Here is an 11493-nt window from a genome sequence, read left to right as displayed (position 1 = left end):
GGAGCCGGCAGTGGGCACGGGCAGGACCACAGAGAGTCAGGGAGCCGAAACTGGCCTTCCTGTGCTAACACCACCTGCGACTGCTCACCAACAAGGAAATGCTTAATTGTAAATCTAACAAAAGCCTGTATGGGACTTAAACTCTGAAAACCACAAGACACTGATGAAAGAAACTTTGAAGAATCCAAATAAATGGAGAGACACATTGCGTTAATGGACAGAATGGACAGCATAGTCAAGACATAAAGTTCCCAAAATTGAGGTTCAGGTTTAATGCAACTTCTACCATAAATTTCAGGTTTTTTTTTTTTTTTTTTCCTGTAGGTAAAGACAAGATTATTCTAAAATGTATATGGAAAAGCAAATTAACAAAGATAGCCAAAACAGTGCTGAAAAAGGATGACCAGAAAGAACTGCGTGCCTGATTTTGGGACACGGAACAACTGTGGTGCGGCATGGGCAGTGGGAGACACACAGAGGAACAGGGAGCAGTGAACCCAGCAGGTGCCCCATGTTAGCAATGTGATTTTTTCACAATTTTATTTTAGGTTCAGGGGTACCTGTGCAGGTTATACAGAAAAACCAGTGTCATGGGGGTTCATTGTATAGATTATTTCATCACCCAGGTACTGAGCCTAGTACCCATTAGTTATTTTTCGCCTTTTCTCCCTCCTCTCACCCTCCACCCTCCTTTCCCTCCTCCCACCTCCAGCCTCAAGTTCACTCCCGTGTCTGTTGTTCCTTCTTTGTGCTCATGAGTTCTCATCATTCAGCTCCCACTTATAGTGAGGACATGTGGTATCTGGTTTTCTGTTCCTGACTTACTTTGCTAAGGATAATTGTCTCCAGCTCCATCCATGCTCCCAGAAGACAAGCTCTCATTCTTTTTAATGGCTGCATAGTATTCCATGGTGTATATGTACCACCTTTTCTTTTTTTTTTTTCTTTTGAGACGGAGTCTTGCTCTGTCGCCCAGGCTGAAGTGCAGTGACGCGATGTCTGCTCACTGCAAGCTCTGCCTCCTGGGTTCACGCCATTCTTCCGCCTCAGCCTCCCAAGTAGCTGGGACTACAGGCGCCCACCACCACACCTGGCTAATTTTTTTTTTTCTGTATTTTTAGTAGAGACGGGGTTTCACCATTCACAGGATGGTCTCCATCTCCTGACCTTGTGATCCGCCCCCCTCGGCCTCCCAAAGTGCTGGGATTACAGGCATGAGCCACCGTGCCTGGCAATGTACTACATTTTCTTCATCCAATCTGCCTTTGGCGGCATTTTGGCTGGTGTCACGTCTTTGTGACTGTGAACAGCGCCAGGCTGGTGTCACATCTTTGCGACTGTGAACAGTGCCAGGCTGGTGTCGCCTCTTTGCGACTATGAACAGTGCTAGGCTGGTGTCATGTCTTTGCGACTGTGAACAGCACCAGGCTGGTGTCGCCTCTTTGTGACTGTGAACAGCGCCAGGCTGGTGTCACCTCTTTGCGACTGTGAACAGTGCTAGGCTGGTGTCATGTCTTTGCGATTGTGAACAGTGTTAGGCTGGTGTCATGTCTTTGCGATTGTAAACAGGGCTGCAGTGCACATTCGCATGCATGCGTCTTTATGGTAGAAAGATGTATGTTCCTTTGAGTGTATGTAAACCCAGTAATGGAGCAATTGGATTTCTGACAAAGTTTGTAAAGGCAATTCCATGGAGACAGAAATCTTTTCAACAAATGGTGCTGGAACAACGGGATGTCCACAGGAAAACAATAAATCTCGAACCAAAGAAGATTTACAGATGGCAAATAAGCATGGGCCAGACGCCCCACATCCTTCCACGCGAGGGAGTGCCCATGAAAACAGCAGTGAGGTACCATACACCTGTCACGATGGCCCAAATCCAGACACTGACATCACCAAATGCGGACGAGGATGTGGAGCAACAGGAACGCACTCATTGCTGTGGGAAGTGACTGCAAAATGGCACAGCCACTTTGGAAGTCAGTTGGTGGTTTCTTAAAAAGTAAGCAAAATCTTGCCACAGCATTCAGCAAATGTGCCCCTTGGTATTCACCCACATGAACTGAAAATTTAGGTTCACAAGAAAACCTGCACACAGATATTTTGAGCAGCTTTATTTGTAACTGCACAGATTGGAAGCAACCAAGATGCCCTTCCGTAGGAGAGTGGGTAACTGTAGTCCATCCAGACAGCACTAAAAAGAAAGGCTCTGTTATGCCGTGAAAAGACATGACCAAGTTTAACAACATTCTGCGAAGTGAAAGGCGCCGGCTGGAAAGGCTGTGCACTGTGGGATCCCACCTCATGACATTCTGGAACAGGTGCACCATGGAGCCAGGAAAGGGATCTGTGGTGGTCAGTCGTGGTCGGGAGGGAGGGATGAATGGGCGGCGCACAGGGCCCTCTTGGGGCAGTGAAGCTGCTGTGTGTGGTGCTGTAACAGTGGATGCACGGTGGATATTCATTTATCAAAACCCACGAAGTGTGCCACACCAAGAGGGACCCCTGTGAGCTGCAGACTTCTGGTGATCGTGATGTGGCTGTGGAGGGTCATCACTGTTGCAAATGCACTGCTCGGGATGCAGGGTGTTGATAATGAGGGAGGCCATGCATGTATTGGGGGGGTGTGTATGCAAACTCCATCATCTGCTCAGTTTTGCTGTGAACCTAATACTGCTCTTTAAAAAGAGCCTATAAAACAAAACAAAACAAAACAAAAAAAACGGCTGAGTATGGTGGCACACACCTGTATTCCCAGCTGCTTGGGAGGCTGAGGTGGGCGGATCGCTCGAGGCCAGGGGTTCAAGACCAGTCTGGGCAATAGAGTGAGACCCCCATCTCTGCAAAAAACTTTAAAAATTAGAGAAGCATGGTGGCACGCACCTGTCCTCCTAGGTACTCAGGAGGCTGAGGGGTGAGGATCGCTTGAGCCTGGGAGTTCGAGGCTAAAGTGAGCTATGATTGCACCACTGCATTCCAGCCTTCATGACAAGAGACCCTGTCTCAAAAACAAAAAACAACAAAACAACAACCTAAACCTCACAAAAAATGAACTCAAATGGATCATCTATTTAAATGTCAAATGTAAAACTACAAAACTTTGATAAGAAAATGTAGGAGAAAATCTTTGGTATCTGGGAGTCATTGAGGAATTCTTAACCATGACACCAAAAGTAGATCCTTAAAATTAAAAAGAAAAAAAATGGATAAATGAGCACCAAAATTAAACAGACAAAAGCCTTTTCTCTGCAAAACCCTCATTAAGAGGATATAAGAGATAAGCTATGGACTGGAACAAAATATTTACAAACCACATGTATACAAAAGCCTAGCATCTAGAACACATAAACAACGAGAAGGCGCAGCTCGCAGCAGGGCTGGGAGGATGAGCAACGGTAGACGTGCCGGCTGCAGCCGCGCTCCATGAGTGAGTGGCTGCTGCACGCCGGGCCTCCAGCTGATGGTGCCTCTGGGGTCAACCCGAGGCCAGAGGCTCCGCTGTATGCTGGAGACCCATGCTGGGCACCTCCCACGTTCCTTGTAGGAACAGCTGCTTCTGCAGAATGTGGAGAAGGTGCAGGCTGGAAGCTGTGTGGACGGAATTTGGGAAGAGGGAACGGAGAGAGTGCAGGAGAGGGAGGGAGGCCCCTGCATGGCAAGGTGGTGGCCACGTGCTCCAGAGAAGAGGACTTGGGCTCTGTGCTCAGGGGAAGAGGACCTGGGCTCTGCGTTCCAGGGAAGAGGACCTGGGCTGTGCCCAGGCCCTCCACAATTCCTTACTAATGTTACTGCTGTTTACAGGGGCTCTGAACAACCCCAAGTTTTACTAATACAGCCACAGAGTGTCAGACGTTACACGCTATCTCACTTATGCTAAGGCTCACTCTCATTTTATCATCTGTAACGTCAGGGTGTGCCTTATAATCAACAGGCCACAAAGAAAGTCACAAGCCACACTCACAAGAACTAGGAAGTTCATTGTAAAATACTCCTTGTCCTTGATCAGCGTGGCACACAGCATCGGACTCATTCTGCAAACACAATCACTAGAGCAGGTGCATCTCCAAGGGGAACGCCAGCCAGTCTTTCCTGCCACTCCCCACACCCCCCCCACCCTGAGAAAGCCCAAATGCAAACAGACCCAGGCCAGCTGGGCCCCTCTCCAGCTCCTGACCAGCAGCCCTGGACCCCTGGGTGGCGTGCAGCTGACCTTCCCGACCGCCACTCAGAATAACCAGGAAAGCCTGCCGACCCGCCTGAACGCAGCAGGGGAAGGGCGGCCCCGACATCTCCGTAAGACACGTGGCTGCATGGCAGGAGCCTTGGCAGTGCGCTGGGCTGCAGAGGTGAGGTGCACAACTAGGGCAGCTCCCGCCTCCACCACACACAGAGCACACATAGCCACAGAGGCACGGCCCCAGGCCAGGAGCACACAACTGCCCTCAAACGCCCTCAGCAGCCAAGCAGAGGAGGCCACATCCACTCCCGTGACTTCAAACATCAACACTAGACCAGGGTGCAACCGCGAAGCCAAGTCAGGGCCACGCACCCCCCACACCCACATCTATGCCCACCCCTGCCCCTATCACCTGAGTCTTGTACAGGGGCTGGCCGGGATCCTTGGGTACACAGCTGCAGCCTCTGGAGGGTGTTTACACCCCCAGCTACGAGTACTTATCGTGGTTCAGATCTCCCCAGGACACACACGAGCTTTCTGCCATTCTCCCTGGCAGGGCTGGCCTGTTGGCACGGGAAGTCTCTGCAGATAAGGCGGCCTGCGGTGACCTGAAAGCTCAGTGGCTTAGAGGAAGTTAACTTCCAGCACTCCCCAGCCACAGAGCACCCCTGTGGGTAGGACCCACAGAGCCTGGCATTACAGGGACCAGACAGTGACGTGCATACTCTGACCAGTGATTCTGAGGTCTTGGGCCATTTATACCATGAAGATAACGAAGCTTCTCTTAGGCAGGCTGCTAGGAGGGCCCAAAGTCCCAAACCCTGATCTTAAAAGCCAGAGTACCTCTGGGTTCAAATCCTGGCTCCACAGCCTGCAGTGTGACCTGGGGCAAGTTGCTTAAGTTTTCACAAATTTAAAATACACGGTGGCTCACGCCTGTAATCCCAGCACTTTGGGAGGCCTAGGTGGGCGGATCACTTGAGGTCAGGAGTTCGAGACCAGCCTGACTAACGTGGTGATACCCCGTCTCCACTGAAAAAAAAAAACAAAAACAAAATTAGCCGGGCTTGGTGGCACGCGCCTGTAATCCCAGCTACTCAGGAGGCCGAGGCAGGAGAATTGCTTGAACCCAGGCGGTGGAGGCTGTAGTGAGCCGAGATCGTGCCATTGCACTCCAGCCTGGGCAAAGTGAGAGAAACTCTGTCTTTCAAAAAAAAAAAAAAAAAAAAAAAATTTAGGTGACCTAGCTCATTGATTCTAAGGCATACTCTCTCATTTCACCATCTCTCACGCAAGGCTGCACCTTAAAATCAGCAGTATGTCGGAATTTAATGGGCGGATGGCCTTCTTTTTAGTGATCCATAAAGTAATGGCATAGCTAGCACTAATTGTGTCTTACGTTTGATGAAATACAGCCCAATCTACCTCAAAACGATGGTTGAGGCTTAGAACAGAACCTGACACAGAATATGCCCTCAGGTATTGGTGTTGGCTGCTTATGACTGACTTTGGCAAGTAAGAGCAGTACCTGGCACCTCTGGGCACCATAGGGCCCGGGTTGGATCCACTGCGCCGGGGACCTGGTGCCGGGCTGGGCAGCAAGTCAGTGTCACATCAGCAGGCATGGCCCTCCCGCTGGAATAGGAAGCTGACCCCAACGTCCCACTCTGACCCATGCTCAGGAAGCCGTCCTGTCCAGGAAGGTGGCTGAGATACATCCCTGAACACAGTGGGCCACAGCACCATTCAGCGGAGGGCCAGTGGCCGCTATTCTTCCTGCTGCTGTTCCACTCGGCCCACAGGTCACAGCAAGTCTACGTGGAACTGTGCAACCCACATGCTTCGATTTTCAGAAACGTTCTTAGATCCTGAACCAGAATGTGCTGCAGGGGGTACTGTTTCACCTCAAAAATTACAGCAGAATAAATGTCCTTGTTTCAACTTTTCCAATGTTTAACTTGTAACAATAGCTACAAAAGTAAGCAGGCAACAAACAATGTGTCTCTTTAAACGGCTTTCCTGTGACTGTTCCATTTACAAAGAAACTCCTAAAACCAGGAAGTAATTGGTGACTTTGGAAACAGCAAGCAAACTTTGGGGAAGAAAGAGGGGCAGGTGTACCTGGAAGGGCTAGCTTGCAGTCACTCATTTCCTTTGGAGGGCGGTGGGGCTTGCACCCTAGAGATTAGGGTATAGTCTGACTCGGCAAAATAGGCATCAGCGCCTGTAAAAAGAAACCGGACTGCCACTAAGAGAATTCTTAAAAACTCCAAGAGCCCTGGGTGTGTCCTCCCACAGGGAATCTCGGGCGCACGAGCTCGTCAAATGGCTGGTCTCAGGTTACACAACCAGCGCCGCCTCCACCGCCACCGCCCCGCGACCCCACTGGTCCAAGCGGTTCCCCCGCGGTCTGGCCCCGAGGGCGGGGCTGGGGGCGGAGCCCAGGGCGGGACCAAGGCTGGGGGCGGGCCCAGGCATCGCTGCCGCTCGGCGGCCTGGGGCGGAGCCAGAGTAGGGGGCGGGTCCGGCGGTCACGTGTGTACACAGGGCCGGGGCAGCGTGCGCGCCGTGAGCCCGGCTGGGAGCCCCGGAGCCCCGCCGCCTCCTCCAGCCCGAGCTGCCCGCCCTGCGGCGACTGCGCGGGCCGCAGCCCAGCAAGCCGGTGAGTGGGGCCCGGGAGCCTGGGTGGGGTAGATGGGGCACACCCTGGTCTCCGCCTGGGGAGCGAGTCAGCCCCGAGCTGCTGCGGCTCCCATGGCGGGCGCTGTGCTTAATGGGACTCGGGTCCTCTGGCAGCTGCCCACTGCGGGGCGCCCTGCCCTTGCGGGGAGGGGACCGCTGTCCTCCGGCCGCCCTCGGAGCTGAGCCCCGGGGGCGGGCGTTCGGTCATTAACCTGGTGATGGCAGCTGAATCTGCTGCCAGCGTAGGCGGCTCAGCGCCGCCACTGGCTCTGCCCATGTCTGACAGGGCACCACTGATCCTGCTCTCCTGGGCCATTATGGTGACTGCTTTCGGCCCCTTCTATGATTAGCGTGTTAAAGTGAGTTTTGGAACTGTGTCTACATGGAGATGTCGGATCTGCTGTCAGTTGTCTTGGACAGTTGGCAGGGCATGGGACGGCTCTTTCAAAGCTTCACTGGAAGGCAGTGCTCTCCAACTGCCAAACCACCACTATCAGCAGCAGGAAACCCACTATTAAGTTAATATTACAAACCTGGCAAGTCAGTTCTCTAAACTAGGCATCAGTCTGTGTGTCTTGATGTGACTGGTCACAGTCACTTATCTCTGCACATATGCTACGTGGTGGACCTGAGGATAACTCTGTATTTGTCATCCAGAGCAGTGGCTATCACCTTTGATCTCTTCCCTGTCTATGAAGATGTACTTGAGTCCTCCATTCCACTTTTAATAGCCAGCTCCTGTCCACACGGAACAGCACGACATCTTTTAACTTTTGCTACCTGCAGCATCTAGCGGAGGGCAGCATTCAGTAACAGGGGCAAGAGGCTTTGTTTAAAGGCCTCTGCAAACCTGTATGAGTAAAACGGCTCTGACCGTGTTCCCAGGCTCCTCACGCATCGTGGTGATGAGATATTCTATCATCCTAACTGGGGCACCATTGAGCGTGAACGGAGGCACTGTTAATAATTAGACCAGTGCACGCTCACAGTACCCATGACAGGTGCAGCTCCTTCAAGAACTACTGCAAGGCCTGGCTCCCCAACCAGAATCCCTGGTGTCTTCCTCAGTGAAGAAGGCCTCTGAAGACAAGTGACTTAAGAACATAGTTCATATGTATTGAATACTGTTATGCCTTTTCACAGAGAAGAGGTCGGGGCCAGAGCAGTGACGCTCACTGCCCGATGCTACACACATTCATGCTGACATCCATGTGTCATCCTGCCTCTCTAGCCAGCATGGACATATCCCGAGAATGGAGGACAGAAGAATGCAGACTTAGAACAGAATGTAAATATGAAAGTTGACTTGGAGTCCCTTCATAAGCCCCTAGCAGGCTGATGAAGAGAGAAGGGTAAAGGGCACGCACCTCATGTGGGTCTTAGGTTAGGATGTAAAGGCTGATTATATCTATCATACAATGAATAAATGGCACACTGCACAGACCGCTGCATGGGGAAATAGGCTTGTGTAATTTACAGTCAGAAGAGGGACACGTTGCTCACTGGGGCAGGGAGAAGAAGGGGCTCCTTGGGGAGCTGCAGCTCTCACAGCCCCTAGGATGTCATCTGGAATCCTGAAAAAACAACCGCCACCTGGCCTTTAAAGACCCAACCACAGCAAAGCCTTGCCTTTGCAGAAGGGAGTTCTCGCCCAGAGAACCTGGCTGACCGTGTCATGCACACGACGATCCCACGGTGCTGTTTTCCTTCAACAGCGTTTCCCAGTCATTCTCTCCTGCCTGCTGGCTCCTCTGCTCTCCGAGACTTTCACTAACCTGCCTGCCCAACTGGTCAGCATTAGGCTGCCCGGTTAGGCCACATCTGTCCAGGGATCTCAAAGGCTCAGAATCCCAAGACACCATGGAGGTAGCAAAGAGGAGAGGGGACCCAGTCTGGAGAGTAGAACAATAACTTTTCTCTCTAATTTGAGATCCCAAAATGAGATGCTGCCCAGGACCAGAAGTCAGTTTCTTAGACGCGTGCTGTCTACCCAGGAGCCTCCATGTGCAAACAAAACAGCCCCCTGAGCAGCAGAGGGACAGGGTGGAGTGGGGCAGGTGTCTGTGCATCCCCACAGAGCCACACCCGGGTCCCTTCCTGCAGAGGCCAAGGACTTTCCCCATTTTAATGGAAACCAGAGCAAACCTTGCAGACCACTGTTGCTACCACAGCAAGTGTGATGAGGAGAAATAACCTGCTGGTTCCTCCCTGGGAAAGAACCAAGGTAGTGATAAGATCTGTGGCTCACAGCACTTCCCTGCAGGTAAGGCCACGCCTAGTAAACCCGGGCTCGACTGGGGAGCCTGGGCAGGTGCCAAGCCTGCCCAGAGTCTGCAGTGGAGACTCTCTCTTCTTGGCCAGGTCCTTGAATTTCTGAGGAAGTCTTTTTTGTTTGTTTCTGTTTTTCCCTGGTCTGCTGTACCTGGAAAGGGAATTAGCCTCACACCAAGTTAGGGAACAAAAAGCCCAAGTCAACAAAAGAATGCTGTTCCACCTTATTCCAGGGAACTGGAGCCCACAGCTGCTGACACAGGTGCCCGGCCGGTCCACTGGCCCAGCAAGGTGCTTGGTCTCAGCCCCCAGAGCCCGTCCTGGAGCCACAAACATGCTCACTATTATCCATGGAGAAAGAGAGGCATGCTCTTTGTTTATAGCCTAAGCCAAGTCACCTGATTTACTTGCACTACTCTGCAGTTTGGAATTGTAAAAAGCAAAAGGCTACAAAAATCAAAACCACCCATCTACGTAATGAACCGTTTCTTATCACAGCCCAGGAAGGCACAGATAGGAATCAGTGTACGTAAGCTCTCCACATTGAAACCCTATGAAAACAGCAGCCTTTCCTAAGAGTCTGGCTCCCAAGAGCTGGATGTTAATTGTTGCTAAAGCCTGGGTTCATTACTACAAAAGGAAATACACATTCCAGAGTCATTTTGAAAGCATTTTGATTGTTCTAGAACATTCACCCAAGGTTGAGCGTCTCATGGTGCATGGCAGGTTCAGCCGGGAGCTGGCTGTGGCCTTCATACTCCTTTCCTGCCATCCTTCTGAGGATGCAGTGCCTGAGGCCTCGCAATTCTATTTCCACTCAAATCTAAGGCTCTAAAGCTTCGACAACTGTCCTGGGACGAGAAGAAGCGCTGAGTCCCCACCCTGCCTGCTCTCCTTTCTACTCTGTGGGGAAATCGGATCACTCACCTTGGGGAAAAGCCTTTTACGTCATTGAACACATCCCCTTCCACAGTTTTCATCCAACAGTCAGCCAGACTGCTGCAGCACACAGAAAAGCTTCCCGGCCTGCAAAGAGCTCCGGGGGAAAGACATGGATGTGTAGACAGGCTTAACCCAGCACAACTGGCAGAGGGGTGTGGAGACAGTGGTCGGGGGTGGGTTCCCAGGGGTGCTGATGCCCAAAGTAAAATGTCAAGAACGAGTCAGCGTTTGCTGAGAGAACGAGAGGAAGCGAGAAAGGGTGTTCTAGGCAAGGGATCAACATCCGCAAAAGACAGTGTGAAAAAGAGCACCCAGAGGCCGGGCGCGGTGGCTCAAGCCTGTAATCCCAGCACTTTGGGAGGCCAAGACGGGTGGATCACGAGGTCAGGAGATCGAGACCATCCTGGTCTACACGGTGAAACCCCGTCTCTACGAAAAATACAAAAAACTAGCCGGGCGAGATGGCGGGCGCCTGTAGTCCCAGCTACTCGGGAGGCTGAGGCAGGAGAATGGCGTGAACCCGGGAGGCGGAGCTTGTAGTGAGCCGAGATCGCGCCACTGCACTCCAGCCTGGGCTACAGAGCGAGACTCTGTCCCAAAAAAAAAAAAAGAAAAAGAGCACCCGGAAACTTCGCGGGGATCACCAGGTGTGGGACTTGCCGGCCCCAGCTCTGACAGGGCGCTGAGCAACAGAGAAAAGAACTTCCCGACTAACAGGGACAGCAACGTCAAATGTGATGGCTTTTGTGAAACTGATTCAGCCCCCTTGGAGCAGAGGATTCCTCTGCTGGTTTCTGTTTCTGCCAGCTCCGTGCAGTGCAGGCACTATTGTGCCCTCTCTCACACACATACAGGGACCCAGGTGCCTCTCAGGTTGCGGGGGTGGTCACCGTCCCCACACTCAGTCCCCCTCTGTCTCCAGGCCTGCTGCTTCTGAACAGGCCTGGGGCAGCCCATTTCTATTGGGAAACCCTATCGAAGTTAGCCCCGGGTTTCAGCCAAGTTCATCTCACTGCTCACAGACGTTCATTATTAATGGGCTGCTTGATAGCACTTTGCGCTCTTTTTAAATAAGACATAGGAAGAAAGATGCCAACGTCTCACTTAATATGCTCCTGACAGCTGGCCTGACGGGGTCCTGTCGCCCCTGTCCACACCCTGCCATGGTCTCCGCAGCCACACACTGGCTCCAGACATTTTCATGAGTTATGAACCAAAGAGAACCAAGACCCCTGGAGCAGATTCTCCTTCCCAATCCCAAGTTCCTTTGAAAGCGGTGAATACAGGCCAGGGAAGCGAGTGTTTATACTCCAGTTTAGTACTAGTGAAACATCGGGAAATGCATTGTGTTGATATCAAGCCCAAATCCAGAACATAAAGACCATAAAACTCTGCAAAGCCTCCGCCGTCTGACCGTG

At 51.9% G+C, this 11493-nt stretch overlaps 2 protein-coding genes across 4 annotated transcripts in view; one reads left to right on the top strand and one right to left on the bottom strand.

Annotated features, from left to right (window-relative positions):
- Positions 1 to 11493, bottom strand: part of C8H7orf50 (chromosome 8 C7orf50 homolog) — a 121493-nt gene that overhangs the window by 28747 nt on the left and 81253 nt on the right. The gene's annotated exons all lie outside the window — the stretch shown is intronic.
- Positions 6712 to 11493, top strand: part of GPR146 (G protein-coupled receptor 146) — a 15070-nt gene continuing 10288 nt past the window's right edge. Inside the window, exon 1 of one of the 2 annotated variants that reach the window (XM_023188490.2) lies at positions 6712 to 6842. The gene's annotated coding sequence lies outside the window, so the exon portion shown is untranslated. The remainder of the gene's footprint in view (positions 6843 to 11493) is intronic. The other variant, XM_023188489.2, reaches the window with a different exon arrangement.

This window comes from Piliocolobus tephrosceles, chromosome 8 (assembly GCF_002776525.5).
Source record: "Piliocolobus tephrosceles isolate RC106 chromosome 8, ASM277652v3, whole genome shotgun sequence".
Taxonomy (NCBI): Eukaryota; Metazoa; Chordata; class Mammalia; order Primates; family Cercopithecidae; genus Piliocolobus; species Piliocolobus tephrosceles.
This window is presented reverse-complemented; position numbering and strand designations above follow the sequence as displayed.